We start from the raw sequence: 16,342 nt of genomic DNA on the forward strand, positions 1-16,342 counted from the left end.
AGCCCCGGCCCTCTCCGACGACGAGCCCCGGCCCTCTCCGACGACGAGCCCCTCCGCATCTCCCGGTCTGCACCCCTCTCACTTCTCCCCTCTCGATCTGTTCTTCTTCGTCAGTTCACAATATCGAATCTCTGTGATCCAATATGTGCTGTTACTAGGACTAAAGTACCGAGTCCGAGGTGACGGCGGTGGTGGTTGTGCCGGCGCTGCGTCCGGAGCAAGGGATCTGCTGTCCATCTGACTCGCCGACGACGAGCCCCTCGCCCTCTCCGGGACGAGCCCCTCGCCCTCTCCAGGACGAGCCCCTCCGCATCTCCCGGTCTGCACCCCTCTCATCTCTCCCCTCTCGATCTGTTCTTCTTCATCAGTTCACAAAATCGAATTGAGCTGCTGTGCATTGCTTGAAATTGGAACTGCTGTGCGAGTTAGGTGTGTGCTAATTGCATCATTTTGTTCTTCCGCAGATGGACAGACGCTGGATTACAACAAGAATTAGAAGGCTTTCCCCTGAACACACAAAGGGAGTGGCAGAGTTTATGCAGTTTGTTCGCTTGAATGCTGCCAATAATGGTGATCAGGTGCTGTGCCCATGTCGTAGCTGTCTCAACCGGTGCACAAAACCTCTAGATGTAGTAGAGTCTCATTTGCTTCTTTTTGGGATGGCAAGCACTTATGATCGATGGGTCTTCCATGGAGAACCATTACATCCTGTACCCTGAAGCTGGACATGGAGGACAAGGAGGTGCACTGAAGCCGGACATGGACATGGAGGTGAACACGAGGCTGGACATGGAGGTGAACCTGAGGCTGGACATGGAGGTGATGCAGGGGCACACCATGTTGGTGGAGGTGATGCGGAGGCACACTATTATGGTTTGCAAGAGGAAGATGGTTACGAAGATGATAGAATTCCTGATCTGCTTGCTGATTTGTACAACTCAGAACCGCAAGGTGCTGGAAAGGACACTATATTTGCTGAGTTGATAGAGGAAGCCAAGCGCGCAGCCAGCGATGGGGGTACGATGTCAAGGTTTTCACTCACAGTCAAGTTACTTCAGGCCAAGTCGTACTACCGGATTAGCAACGTTGCATTCAACGCGATACTCCTGATTTTGGCCTTGCAATACCCTAATAGCTCAATACCAAAGTCATACGAGGAGGCACTTAGCATAGTCGGCAGGTTGGGACTTGGTTATGAGAGTATCCATGTGTGCCCGAATAAGCGTGTATTGTTCGGAAGGATTATGCCAAGGAGAATAATTGCCCCAAGTGCAAAGCCTCCGGATGGAAAGATGCTTGATGGTAGGAGAAAGATCCCGAGAGAAGGTGCTAAGGCACTTCCCATTGATTCCAAGGCTGCAAAGAATGTTTCTTTCAAAGGAGCAATCAAAGGAAGTACAGATGGCTACAAGCCGAAGCGACAAGACGTGGAGAATGATCTCGGTCATCCAGCAGACGGGGATGCATGGAAGGATTTTGACAATATTCATAAAGACTTTGCCGCTGATGCCTGGAACATAAGGCTTGGACTTGCCACGGATGGTTTTAATCCCTACGGGAATATGAGCAACTCCTACAGCATGTGGCCTGTATTCGTGGTGCCATACAACCTTCCGCCGTGGGCATGTATGGATCAGTCCAACTTCATGCTTGCATTGCTAATCCCTGGTCCATCCTCTCCAGGAAAAGATTTTGATGTCTTCATGGAGCCTTTGATGGAAGAGCTGCAGGAGCTCTGGAAAGGTGTAAAATCGTATGATGCCAATAGTCCAGACAAGTTTGATCTCCGTGCTGCAATCTTATGGTGTATTCATGATTATCCGGCACTTGCACACATTGTCGAGGAGGGCCACGGCTGGTTACCGGGCATGTGTGCGTTGTGACAAAGAGAATTGCTCCAAGAAATTAAGGAACAAAATCTGCTTTATTGGGCACCGCCGTTGGCTACCTCGGCACCATCCTTGGAGAAATAGCAAAGAATTCGATGGTGCTTCGAAAGCCGTGAGAAGCCGGCGGAATTCACTCCGGAAGAGCTGAAGCAACAGCTTGATAGGGTTAGAGATGTGATACCGGGCAAGCTTCGAAGAAAAGGAAACGTGAGGACGGTCGGTGTTGGAGCCGTAGATCATGTTTGTGGGACTTGCCATCCTGGGAAGATCTAAAGCTGAGGCATAATCTCGATGTAATGCACATCGAGAAAAACATACGTGACAATTTGCTTGGTACTTTCATGAACATACAAGGCAAGACCAAAGACACTGTGAATTCAAGGCTTGATTTGGAAGACATGGGCATAAGAGGTGACTTGCATTTGCAGCCTGTTTCAGCTGACTCTTTTGAGATGCCACAGGCGTGGTATACAATGAGTAAACAAGAAAAAATTGCTTTTTGTGAATTCATAAAAGCTGTGAGGTTTCCAGATGGGTACGCGTCTAACATATCCAAGTGTGTTGCTGCTGATAAGTGCAAGCTTCAAGGGCTGAAGACCCATGACTGTCATATATTGCTTCAAAGGATCTTACCGGCTGGCCTTCGAGGAACAATCCATGAAGACATATATGAAGCGGTTGCTGAACTTGGAAATTTCTTCGAGAGAGCTGTCTTGCAAAACACCGAAGAGAGACGTTCGCAGACAGACTTGAAAAGGAAATCGTAGTTATTCTTTGCAAACTTGAGAAGATCTTCCCCCATCTTTCTTCGACGTGATGGTGCATTTGGCCATCCATTTACCAAAAGAGGCAAGGCTTAGAGGCCCGAGTGCATTACGGTTGGATGTACCCGATCGAAAGAAGGTTGCTAACATTGAAGCGTTATGTCCGGAACAATGCCAGGCCGGAGGATCGATTGCCGAAGCATATATTGTTGATGAGTGCCCGACATTTTGCTCGAGATACTTCGACGATGTTGAAACAAGATTCAACCGTCCAAGCAGAAATCCGGAGCGGGATGATTCACATATTGGTGATGTGTACGTTTTCAAACACGGTGTGAAATTTATTGGAGCCTCTCAATATGTGTTTGCTTGGTGAGGACTATGACAACATGGTGTGGTATGTGCTCCGAAGTTGCCCCTGAGGTTGATCCATACATCGAGTACGTTTCTCTTCATCCCCTTATATAGATAGGTTATTGCAGCCTCTCCAAATAATAATTAGGATCTATTTTCTGTTGCCATTCCAGCCTGTGCAAACAAGAGTTGAACCAACAAGGTGGTCAGATCAATGTTGATAGATGGCTTGCCAAGAACTTTGCTAGATGGTTTCATACTCATGTGAGATCTTTAGCTGGTTTATTTCTGAAGATTGGAAAAGTTCATGATATAATTTTGCTTTGTGTGTTACTCACCCCCGGTTGATTTTTTGCAGATTGGAAAAATGCGAAATGATGTCTGTCCTGATCTCTATGCTTTGGCGTGCAAACCAGATTTTAGAGTGAGACTATATTCGGCATGTGTTGTTGACAGTGTTCGGTACCATACTGTTGACCGCGAGAAGAACGAGGAAGACACAAAATAGTGGAATCGTTTCGAGGGAGATCATGATGGCAACGAGCATTGACTTCTTTGGTCAGCTCAAATCCATCATCAGATTGCAATACAACTCCAGCGGTGGCGTCCATCGGTCAGTTGTCCTCTTCCGGTGTGACTGGTTTGACCTTGGTGGTAGGAAACCCGGGCTCGACGATGATGGACACTTCAAGAGTGTTAACACAGAAAAGTTTTGGTACAAGACTGATCCTTTCCTTCTGACATCACAAGCAACCAAGGTCTTTTATGTGCCAGACACCAAGTTGAAAGGAAAATGGCAAGTTGTGCAGAAATTTCACCATAGACATCTATGGAGTGTAAAAGAAAATGAACAGGGACCCGCTGTACTATCATATCAAGATGAAGATTCCAGTCAAGTTCCTGTGCAAGAAAAAGAAGGCACTGCACGGAGTAGGACGAGAAGTGACCAGGAACGTGTGCTACTTGAAAAAGTCATTGTGGACAAAGCGAAGAAACATAGCAAAGAGGTTGTGCCCGAAGAAATCGAGGAGGTTGATCAGACAATGTACCAATATTGCAGCGATGAGGATGATGATGATGATGATGGAGGAAATAGGACTAGGAAGCGTCAAGTTTTCGAAGAAGATGAGTAGCAGTTTGTGTTGAATATGTCAGCTATTTGTTCCCAGAATTTGTCAGCTATTTGTTCCCAGAATTTGTGTTGAATATGTCAGCTATTTGTTCCCAGAATTTATGTTGAATATGTCAGCTATTTGTTCCCAGAATATGTCAGCTATTTGTTCCCAGAATTTGTGCCCAATTTTTATGTTCAATATTCCCGAATTTATGTTGAATATGTCAGCTATTTGTTCCCGAATTTGTGCCCAATTTTTGGGGACTCCATGCCCAATTTTTAGGGGAATCCATGCCCAATTTTTTCAATACATGGCTGACGCCGGCGACCATATATGGGCGGCGCCGCCGTGCATGGCTGACGCCGGCGACCATATATGGGCGGCGCCGCCGTGCAAAAGTAGCTGCTACACATTTTCAACGAACTCATTTTCAACAGAACACATTTTCAAACTGAACAGAATTGCACACATACATAGACATGGTTCAAATTCAGGAACTAAACATTGTGGCACGAAGAGACAAATGGTTGGAATTACAACACAATAACTCTAGCATATACTCTAGCTTCTTCTCCTCCTGACCAACAGATCACTGAATTCACCCTAATTTCAGTTCCTACACATCACCCAGGTACAACAGATGACAAAAGCTACAGATAGCACCCAAACCATGAAGCCTCCCATTTTCTTTGGTTCAGGGTTGCTCTGTTTCCTTGCAGCAAGCAGAAACTTTTCTTCCTGGAGCCTCTCAATTTCTACCTGGAGCCTCTCAATTTCTTCATCTCGATCCCAAACAGCATCACGCAGATCACGAACTAACTCTTTGTGACGTTCATCCAGCGGATCATCAATCCACTTAAACACTTTACACCCTATTCCACCAGCAATCTGACAGATGAAGAACAAAAGAGGATAAGTAAGCCATAGTAGAAAAGAAACTTCAGAAGACGGCGGGCGAAATTCAGAATGGGGGCGGGGGCGTGCTCGAAGACTAACCGAGCGAATTTTGCAGTTCCGGTATCTTCTCCCAGGATTCGGATCACTCCAAGAAATCCATTGCGGCATCTTCTCGCCACAGTCACATACGTCGGCGGGCTCATAATCGAATGGCCGCTGCCGATACGGGATGGGCGTGCCCGGCCGCCGGCGGCGACGCGACGACGCTCCTGACCTAGAAGAACTGCCCGAGCAGGCTGGGAACTGCGCCGCCATGCAACGAGATGCACCCGGTCGGAGGGATTTTGGTCGGAGGAGGAACCCTAGCTAGATGCACCTGGTCGGAGGGATTTTGGTCGAGGTGGAGGGATTTTTAAGACAACTGATTAGTCTATCATGTCTATATACATGGATAACCATACTTGTGTCAACAATACTATTGTAGCAAAGCGGTAGGGAGTGGTAGTGCGGCAGCGCCAGGTCGAGGGTTCGAGTCCCCGCAAGCGCAATTTTTGCCAGTTATTTCCATCGGGAGCCACTCCAACCCCGGATGGGCCGTCGGGCCAGCAATTCAACCCCCGATGGGCCGTCGGGCCAGCAATTCAACCCCCGGATGGGCCGCCGTGGGGTAGGCCAGCAGCCCAGCAGCCTAGTAGAGGACAGCCCAAAAGAGGAGGATATCACCGGCAGCCCATTAAAATGGTGGACTGCACTGAGAGAAAAAAAATAACAAGACGCCTTTGTCCCACAAGTATCAGTTGGTCCTACATGTCAGTTAGTTCAAGCCAGTTGCTTCCAGTGACACGTGTGAGGCGCGTGGGACCCGAAAAGGGACACATAGGCAAAATGGATGACATGGCAGCCAAACACATACCATTGTATTGAGCCAAATGCCAATGACGCTATTGATTTGTCGCAATCGGCATTGGAAAAACGTCGTAGGCCACTTAATTTTGCTAATGACGTTTTGACCTAAATTGCCAATGACGTTTTTGCCCAATAACGTCACGATTTTCTAGGGTTTTGCCCCCCCGGAGTGGCCAAGGACGGTCAAAGCTAGGAACGTCATAAACCTATGACATTTTGATTTCCAGTCATAAAAAAACGTCATATTATGGCACATTTCTTGTAGTGATAGTTCTGTTTTCCCAACGAAAGAAAGACTCATTATCATGCTTGAAATCGGATAGAAAATGTACTCACTTTTTGAACACGGAGAAAATAAAACACTTCAAAATATTACAAAGGTAAAAACGTTCAAACAAAGAATTTTTACCTTCCTGCAATACAGAAGTAATCTTTTCACAGAAAAGGAAACATCTACATTTTGTGCTAGTCATATGCTTGCCTTCCTGAAATACCGAGGTAATCTTTTAGTTGCCCAATATTCCAATTAGAAGCATCTCGTCAAAATAAATAGAAAACACAATCAAAGATAATGAATTTATCAGAACTATACTCTCCAGAAATAACCCCGGAACTTGCATCTACACCAGGAGGAAGAGTCTACAGCAAGTCGGTCAAGAGCGAGCATGCTATCCTTTCCCATAGGACCCTTACCCACACAAGCATATAAAAGTAACATTTGAGCCATAATTTATGTGATGATGCAGTTGGCTTGGCCCTGGGGAGTTATTAACATGATTATTATTATTTCACAACAAGTTGAATATTATAGCAAAGGCTGATAACTCAGCTGTTAGTACAAACTTCTTTGCTATGCTGGCATTATAAAACTATTAAAGGCAATTCACTGCTCGGGAATTCCAGAAATCAGAAAGATGGTGTGTCGTGTGTTTTACACAAAACAACATATGGGGCATTAATTACCTTGAAACCAGCATCAAATGGAAGGTCTACTGAAGCTTCTTTAGCATTGCCACTGAAATAACGACCAGAAGTGAAATTAGCCTAGAACACACCATACCATTTTTTTGTTGGACGTTTCATGCAATAAACAATGATGCAAAGAATGCACTTAATCACATAATATTCATTTCTCCATAACAAGCAAAACCAGAATAATATTTAATAAGAAAGAGCATATGACAGTCATTAGATATAATCAGGTCTAAATTTAACATGTGTAACTAAATGGAACTGCAGAAAAATTGAAAGAAGAAACAGTCAAAGTATACCTTCAATCGAGCTTTTGGTCGAGCTTCCATACCCCCTCATCTATAGCTAGCAAACCACTACTTATCTAAAGGCAAGGAGAGCGAAAGAAACACTGAAATAGATCACACCAAAAATGGTACAGCAAGAGTGGCATGCCTTGAACCAATCACCATGGATCTACCATGAATAGCAGAACATGGAAGAGATTAAAAGCATACCTCAAGAACATAAAGATGAGATGAATACCAGCAGGGTCCAGCACCATCAGGTCAAGGGAGGGAGATGACAGCGGGATCACAAGCTGATCCATCACCATTTCACAACAGGTTTCCTGGCGCTAGTTCACTGTTTAAGTATCCATTATGGCTCATGCCTAACCCATTTGTCCGGGAGAAGTGTCAATCAACATAGTCACCCTTGTACTTCATACCCCATGGCCGATACTTGCACATGAAAGTTCCATCAGAATATGCCATTATTTCTTGGCAATGAAACAGGTAGTGACTAACAGGTCTGCTATCTGTATGGTTTTCAAACAGAACCACATGGGAAAACTCAAGAGTAGATGACCAAGGTGCTAGGCAGAGCGGCCAGGGCGCTGACAAGCATAGTGCCTAGCAGGGCAGGCTGTGCCCAGCTTTGGAAACCTTTATAATCATCTTTACATGAAAATAGATTATCATTGTATAAAAGTAGATTATCATCTTCGTAATTAACAACCAACTATAAAGTGGTTCCATTTGAGATTTTGAGGTAATGGTTAAAATGGTCATGCAAAATATCAACTACTTTTACTGATATTTGGCTACCACACCTAAAACTGGCTCATAAATATTATATTGCTTTTACTGATATGTACTCTGGCCTACTCGTACAAATACAGGGTAGATGTGCGCCTTGGCGCACGATCCCGTGAAATTTACGGTGATTTACATTTTGTATAACAATAATAAAAAATAAGGTGGGAAAATGATAATTTATTGCTTAGAATTTAAATAACAAAATCAATAGGGTGAAATTAGATAGAATACACGAAACCATGATAGAGTGGCAAACGCTTATATACAATTATAGAAATAGGAAATCAACTTATGGCAACTAACACTTGGTGGTCCAAAGGAACATCAAAGAAACTTATACACAAGGTGCTTAAGCCAAGGACATGGTATAAAAGGCGGCATCCATCAGTGATAGACAAAGCTCGCTAATTGGTTCAAACTTATTATAACCTGCAAATACATGTGGAATGAAATAGAGAAATTATTCAACAACTCATGTCTTTCAAAATACCAATGTATATCTACAGAAAGAATTGTATTATAAAAAGATAAATGAATACAGCTGCCTAAAAGGTAAGAGAATCCCATAAATGTAAAGCAATTTAATTGTCCATGCTACAATACTTTAAATGTCCATGCATTTGAATTTTGGTTAGGTCCCGAGAACTAAAGAATCTTCGTCAGATGGAACCATATTTTCATCGAGAATTTAAACATAAGCAAACAATGCATGGAGAAACTCTCCAAGCACAGAAAAGGTTCACAATTGTAATGCACAAGCAGGAGTAGATGATTACCAACGACACATAAAAAGGGAGAAAAGGAAGAAACACATATATCGACTTGTACTGCTAACTTAATATATTTTACGTCAAACTATTCTAGCAATTTGAAGAACTAATAATAATTGTCTATCAGGTATAAAATTCACAATAACAAAATCTCATGTATAGGAAAAGAAGAGATGCAATCTGGTGCTACTTAGGAATGGGGAAAGCATGCAGATTATGACAATAGAGTGAAGCATCTGTAAGTGGTGGAGGATCATTTGTGCTAGAAAAACATAACAAATAAAATAAAATTGCCTTGGTAGTAGGTCTGAATTCAGAGGTCCCAAGCTTGAATATGATGTCCTTGGTTAATGCATGCACCTAATACAATACTTTTCCTAGTAAGCAATCAATGAACTGCGAATACATCAAGGGAAAACATCAGAATATATGGATAAATAGAGAGAAAAGAGAACAGAACATCCAGTACCTGTGTTTTATCCAATAGCCTCAAATAGCCAGTGGGCATTGAACTTGTCCCTCTAGCCTTGGTCGCATTTCATCGAATAAAAAAGCTGAATTATTGCTGCGAGGGAAATAACCTTCAACATCCATGATAATATAATTTAGTTATTTTAGGAATAAACTCCTTGTAATTATATTTCATCAAAATAGAATGCACAACTTAATAGAACAGAATCATCTCTCTTTCTAACGCCAGTCAGTAATCTCACCTTTGAATATTAAAGTGGTACATCTGTTCTACATGACTACATGTAATAAAAAAACAAACTGTACACTAAGATGGATTTTCACATGCATAACGCAATTTATTACATGTATAAGCTTGTTTACCTAGCACATATCACTGATACATCTTCGCTGACAAATATACAACAATTCCTTTTTTTCCTAGTTGGGCGATGAAAATATGGATCTATACAGTATTGTTCATGATCTAATTTGTGTCACTGCTCATATACACCAACCACATTTTATTCATCTCCTTTCTCTTAAATTCTCACATGAACATGACAATACCTACTGCCACAATATGATGTCTGTAAAACTGGAATTTTTTGTTCATGTGGCTAAAATATTAGAAGAGCAGGATCATACGACCATGGACACCGAATAAAGCCAAACCAAGATGAAGTTAGTTAGATTTTTAGAGAAAACGGAGAGAGCAGAATCTGGTATACCTAGCATTGCATCATTTGTGCATTTAATTACCTATGTGGTTGCAGTAGAAAAGTTCAGTGCAAACTACCACCAATTATAAAGTTCACCAAGAAAACATTAATAAGAGAAACGAAACAATAATTTGAGCAATCTTCTTTGCACAGATTTTTTTAAAAACTTGAACGCTTGATGGACCAAATAAAGATTAATTTTAGGCCCCACGACCCAGTTCATTTGTCTGTTCACATTTTTTCGATAATAATTTATCTGTTCACATGAATCAAAAAATCCATAGTTATAAATCTGGTGATAGGAAATGATGCTTGTAGAAAAAATAAAGATGCACCTGATTGTTGAAAGGGTAACCAATTTATAATAAATTCTATGGGAAACAAAGAGAATTAAACTAAACTATATGAATGCATCATATAGTATCAAACAAAAGGTTGAAAACCTAATGTGAAATAGAGGGGTATGGTTCAGGTCAAAGCAAAATGTTAGAAACTTGCGAGACTCTAGCTCTCCAGAGTAACCGATTGGAAGACTAAATGAAATCAATTCAAATACTCACACAGTAGGGTAAAGTGTGACCACTCACTACGAAGAATATACTGCGAATAATTAAAGCTAGAGGCTGCATGACTAAAAAATTAAAAGTAGCAAACAACATTGCAAGCAACTTAAAAGTAGCGCAAAGAAAAAAGTCGGAAAAATAACGCATGGCCCCGGTCCTCCGCACTGGTAAACTCATTGTAAAACGTTATGATAAGGAAGCGTGAGAAATTTCCATGGCTCCCTAGGAACACACAAAAAGACAATTTATTTGATCCTACATTGACACATGTACGAATCAAACAACCATCAGCATAACATGCAGCACACTATTACTTATAAGTTGTACAGAACAAAGAGTTACTTCAGACAGATAGAGAACCATTGAGGTAGGACCACCAACTTAATTATGTTGTTAAACATGATATTGCAGTGATTAAAACCAAAAGCAAAAAACAGACAGCCCATAGTGCTTTCCCCGGCTACCAAAAATACAAATATAGGAGTGCATAGCAATATGTTTAATCACACTTAACAAGAAAACCCATAACAATATACATATGTAAGAAATCCTCACACCATTAGAGATGACAACGAAAACCTCCTCGTCAGGTCTAGTACCAGCAAGGAAATTCACAGTTAACATGGAAGCAATCCAGATGAAACACCCAACTGCGGAAACCAATCCATAGTGAGTTAACTCTCGGTTTAGATCAGCATGCACCTGCACACATGATAATGGTGTCAGTCTGCTTCATTTGAAAGTAATGCAGAAACTTCAATAGTTATATTCGGTAAATTGACAACTGAGGACCAACAGAGTAAATAGGAGACACGTAGTAGACATCAGGTAGTGATTCATTTGAAAGCAAAGTAATACCTGCAGATGATAAACACATACAAGCATGGCAGCAAGCTGGTTACCTTACAGTTCAAACAAAGTACTGTGCTTTAGGCAGTATGGTACATAAATCGAGATGTAGTATGTGATAGAGCACCGACCATCACTGGCATAGATGATTTCATCATCCAGGGTGCTCTTCATACTATGGTGGCGAGGGACTCCCATAGTTGCCAGGAAATTGGTCACCTTCGCTTAAATCAGAACCTTCCGCAGAAACTTAGTTGATTTGGAAGCGGTCAAGGCCGGCTTCTGAATGTCCTAACAATGTCCCACGCTCCTCGGGTTGAGCACCGAGGAGAGGAGAGACGGAGTGCGGCAGCAAACCAGCAGCGAGAGAGGTGGCCTGCGCATGGACATACCAAATAAAGATCCGGCGTCATGCTCGGACAAATTGATGCTTCTTCCACCAATAATTCTGCATAAACAAAAATAGGAAGATACTGAGATTAAATTTTGCAAACCACAACAGCCGAAGATTTTCAGACGGTTGCTGAAATAATAAAAATAAAAGTTCAGGTTGAATCAAGCATACCTAGGACAATGTGGAGCCGGCGAGACCACCGATGCCTAGGCGGCACGCCGCCACCCTTGACCCTCCTCCATGCGAGCTCCTGCAGATCCTGCTACGGCCCGCCACCGCAGTCGTCCCCATCCGGATCCATCCCGGGGCCCACGACCGCGGACGTGCCGCCGGAGATCCCGGCCTCAGGCGCCCCCGCGCTGCGCGGCGTCCTCGATCGCCTCTTCACCCACTGGCACCGTCGGCGGCGGGGTCGAGCGAGGGGTCATCGGATCGCCTCGTCGCCGCTCTCCATCTCCTCCTCTTCCTCCGATTCGTCCCCGCTCGAGCGGATCTCCAGGATCTGAGAGAAGAGGAGGGGGATAACCTCTAGGGTGCTTACTGCCAGCCCCCGCCGCCGCTGGACTAAAAGCAGGACGCGCGCCGCCCGCCACCGCTGGACTAAATCAGGACGCGCGCCGCCAGCCGCCGCCGACGCATCGCCTTCGCGCGGACGTCTTCCGCGCCTGCCCGCGGTCCTCCAGTTGAGCGGCGGTGTGCTGCTTCCGAGCGGCCGAAGCATCCTCCTCTCCCGAAGCATCCGCCGCCGTTGTACCCGCATACGCGGACAGGAGGGCGAGACGGCGCGAGCTCGACCTCTGAGCCGGCCGACCGCCGCCTCAATCCACTCGCCGCCCGTGCCGCCGGCCTCCTCCGGGACGACGCTCTCGCCCGCGACTCACCCTCCGCGCCGCCGAGCTCGAAAACGGGAGAAAGGGGACGAGTAGGAGGTGGCCAGATATTTTTGGCAGATGGAGATCTAGGTTTTACCGCGAGGCACGAGGCGGCGGCACCCGTGCTGCTTCTCTCGAGCGCACGGAAGAGGAGTTGGCTGCTTCCTCTTACCGCTGGTCCCATACGAAAACGGGCCCATGCATCATAGACTATGAACAAGCAGCGGTGGGTGAACAAAAACTTACCGCATCCAACGGCCAGTGTGGAAAGCGGGGTCGTGCCAGGTAGAATGAGTGAACGAGATTGATTTGCCCCTCTTGGATGCCTTGGTTGGCCGGGTAGTCTAGGGACATTTATAGAAGAAATATGAAGGAGTAGTTCGTGTCTAGGGTCGAGGCCTTCTGGAAGATGGCCGACGGAACGTTAAAACCGTTGTTGTTGCCAGGGGGCCCCGCACTGTTTGTCTAGTGTTCAGGTTGATCCAGGGGTATGACGTGAAGTTCCATCTCTGCCAGAACCGGTCATAAGGATCCGTCGGATACCTTCATGTAGACATAAGGAAAAACAGGTAAATAAATAGCACAGTACACGCTGAGCTAGCAAAATGAATTTAAGACCATTGACAGACATAATTCAGATCAAATCCAAAAGAATAGTTTAGGTGTGGCAGCATGGTCTCACCTTGTGATGAAGTCGGTGACGCTACCAAATCTGAACCGTTGAAAGTAGCTAATGGATACTGAAGTATTGACAAATGGGTACATGGTATATTCGAGCGGCCTAAGCTCCAACGAAGATATGAATGGAGTTCCTGAACCAAAGTTTATCAGACAGACGGACACGGAGTTGTCCGGAGCAACGGTGAGCACCTCCTTCCATACTGCGAGTGATGGATCCCAATTTGTCAAGTTCACCGCTTCCCAGAAATTGACACCGATATGCAGCCCAAACAGAAATAGTGACCCGTCTCCAGTCTTGTTCAACCTATCATAGTTGCCGTAAGTAAATGTGGCCCTCAGTAGATACTTCATACTGATGTTGGATGGCAGTGTATAGCAATTTCTTGGGCCGTGAGGGAAGCTCCTCAGGGTTTTTTGCTGCTCATTGCCTGCAGCAGCCATGAATTCTGGTAAAATCTTGTGGTTGAAACCACCCCCGACTAAGTCACCGTCAGAATAGTACTGTAATCCTGTGATGCTATCGGTGTAGTTACTACTACTGTTTGTCCATCCACAATCGATGTTTACAAACCCTGCACAACACAACAGAGAGTATGTATATTGGTTCATCTGTTCCAATCAAGCTAAAGATCTATCAGTCTATTCCATATTATGGGCCCGTTTGGTAGTCTGGGTCAATTTGTTGCATCACTGTCAATGGAAATAACGCTTGTTTCAGACGGACCACGAACCAGAAAAGGCCTTTTGTTTGGTTCTCTAGGCGTCTATTTCTGCACCGGATAGTGAAGTGAGGCTCCATTGTTTGGTTCTTCGCATGCTTTTTCTAGCCTCACCTATATAGTAACATGGTGACCTTACCTCACTCATCACTCACTCATCACAAGCATTGGTCCATCGCCGACCACGAAGCTAGCGACCACCATGGCACCGCCGTTCACGCCGGTCGCAAGTATCACCACGTCGCCAACCACGAAGACGAAGACCACCATAACACCGCCGGTCACAAGCATGGACACGTCGTCGACCACGAAGACGAAGACCACCATGGCACCGTCGTTCACGCCGGTCACAAGCATCATCACGTCGCCGACCACGAAGACCAAGACCAACATGACACCTCCGGTCACGCCGGTCACAAGCACCACTACGTCGCCGACCACGAAGACAAACAATACCATGACACCGATGTTCACGCCCGTCACAAGCATCACCATGTAGTCGACCACAAAGACGAAGAACACCATGACATAGCCGGTCATGCTGACCACGAAACATCACCACGTCACCGACCACGAAGAAGAACACCACCATGACACCGTCGTTCACGCCCGTCACAAGCATCACTATGTCACCGTCCACGAAGCTGAATACCACCATAACACCCTCGGTCACGCCGGTCATAGGCATCACACGTTGCCAACCACGAAGACGAACATCACCATGCCACCATCACCATGGATTATCACCTCTTACTTGTCACATATCATCACCACGTCGCCGTCCATGAAGATGGCAAGCGAGAAGTCGAGAAAGAGTACTCTAAACCTTACTCACACATACGTACACATTACAGTATACTTGCGAGTCATTTATCTATTAGTATACGTACACCGAAACAAAAACATGTCAACATGAAAGTCATGCGGAGTGGTGAGGTGAACCTACTCCTCAAAGGAAATTTCAAACGGTTGAGCGTGTGCGACGAATTTAGCAAAATTCACTTCAAACTTCGTACACAAAATTGACGATTTACGATTTACGAAACTCGAAACCGATTGTCAAAATTGATTCATATCATCGATACGCATCTTTTTCGTGTACAACTTATTTTTATTCGAAATATGGTTAAGTTGATTTAAATAGAGGGTGTGTGGAGTAGTGTAAAAGAGAGTGAGCCTAACAAAGTCCACCTGCACAAGTTGCATCGATCGAGCAGAGGAGGAAAAAGAACATGCCAGGCCTGGAGAAACTGCGGATTCGGGTGTAAAACACTGCTTTAACAATCGTGTGATGCAACAACGCGAGTGAACCCACACAATCAAACGGGCCGTTTTGTTTGTCCACCCATGAAAAAAATGGTCCACCCAACATACCAAGCGCGCTGATGTGAACTGATGTTTTTTAAGTTGCACGCTGAAGTCAGCTGAACTGTGCATGCAGATAGAGCATAGCGTAAAAAGGTGCAGAATCTAGAAGGGGAAAAGCTTGGGGAGGGTATATCACTCATGTATTACCAAGACTGGGCTGGGCTCGGACTTGAGTGACCGTGGCCAGGATGAGAAGCAGCGCAAAGATCCATCTCAGCTTTGTGCACGCCGAGCAACTCGAGCTGATCACCATGTGGTGTTCTTTTGTTCTTGCAGTGTCTGTAAGCAAGAAACAGGCGACTTGTGCAGTTATATATATATAGCAGAGAAAGACAAGTGCCACGGTTTAGGTAGTTGATATTTTGTTAGCGTTTTGGTTGACTCAGCCTCGGCGCTAGATTAGCATGCATAGAAACAAAACATCTTCATCATCGTCATTGTCACTATAATTGTAACCTTCTCGTGGAAGAAATGCATGCAACTTGCATTCATCAAAAGAAAAGAAACTGCAGCTTGCCATGTTATTAGGATGAGCCAATCAAAATGCTAACAAAATATAGCCGTCAATAGCCGTGTTATCTTCTGCATGCGACAAACGTACAGCTGCAAGACCAAACTAGAAAACCTTTTAGCGAAGTATAGTCGCAAGATTGAAAGAAAAAAATGACAGCTTGCGGGAACCAATACTACGATGCTACGCTGAACGACCCAGCTAGGCGAGATGACGTCTGCCTGCCGGCGTAATATAATGGTGACCAAGATGTTTTAATTTAAGACCTCAACAAGGATTTTTTTTTCACCCAATCCCATCAGCACGTACAATGGTGAGGAAGATGGCACGTTCAATGGTGATGTCACAGACAAATTAATGGCATAAGATAGCTTACTCCATTTAGAGTAAACCAGAGCCTTGACGGGCCTTCTCGTGAGAGAAATGCAATCAACTTGCATATACTCCCTCGTTTCTAAATTAGGATG

General features: G+C 44.6%; 1 pseudogene; it reads right to left on the reverse strand.

The window, feature by feature from the left end:
* The window catches only part of LOC124666254, a 41,350-nt pseudogene extending 25,718 nt beyond the window's left edge, over positions 1-15,632 (reverse strand).
* Positions 15,633-16,342: the final 710 nt, after the last annotated feature.

The sequence above is a fragment of the Lolium rigidum genome, chromosome 6, assembly GCF_022539505.1.
Source record: "Lolium rigidum isolate FL_2022 chromosome 6, APGP_CSIRO_Lrig_0.1, whole genome shotgun sequence".
In the NCBI taxonomy this organism is placed as follows: domain Eukaryota; kingdom Viridiplantae; phylum Streptophyta; class Magnoliopsida; order Poales; family Poaceae; genus Lolium; species Lolium rigidum.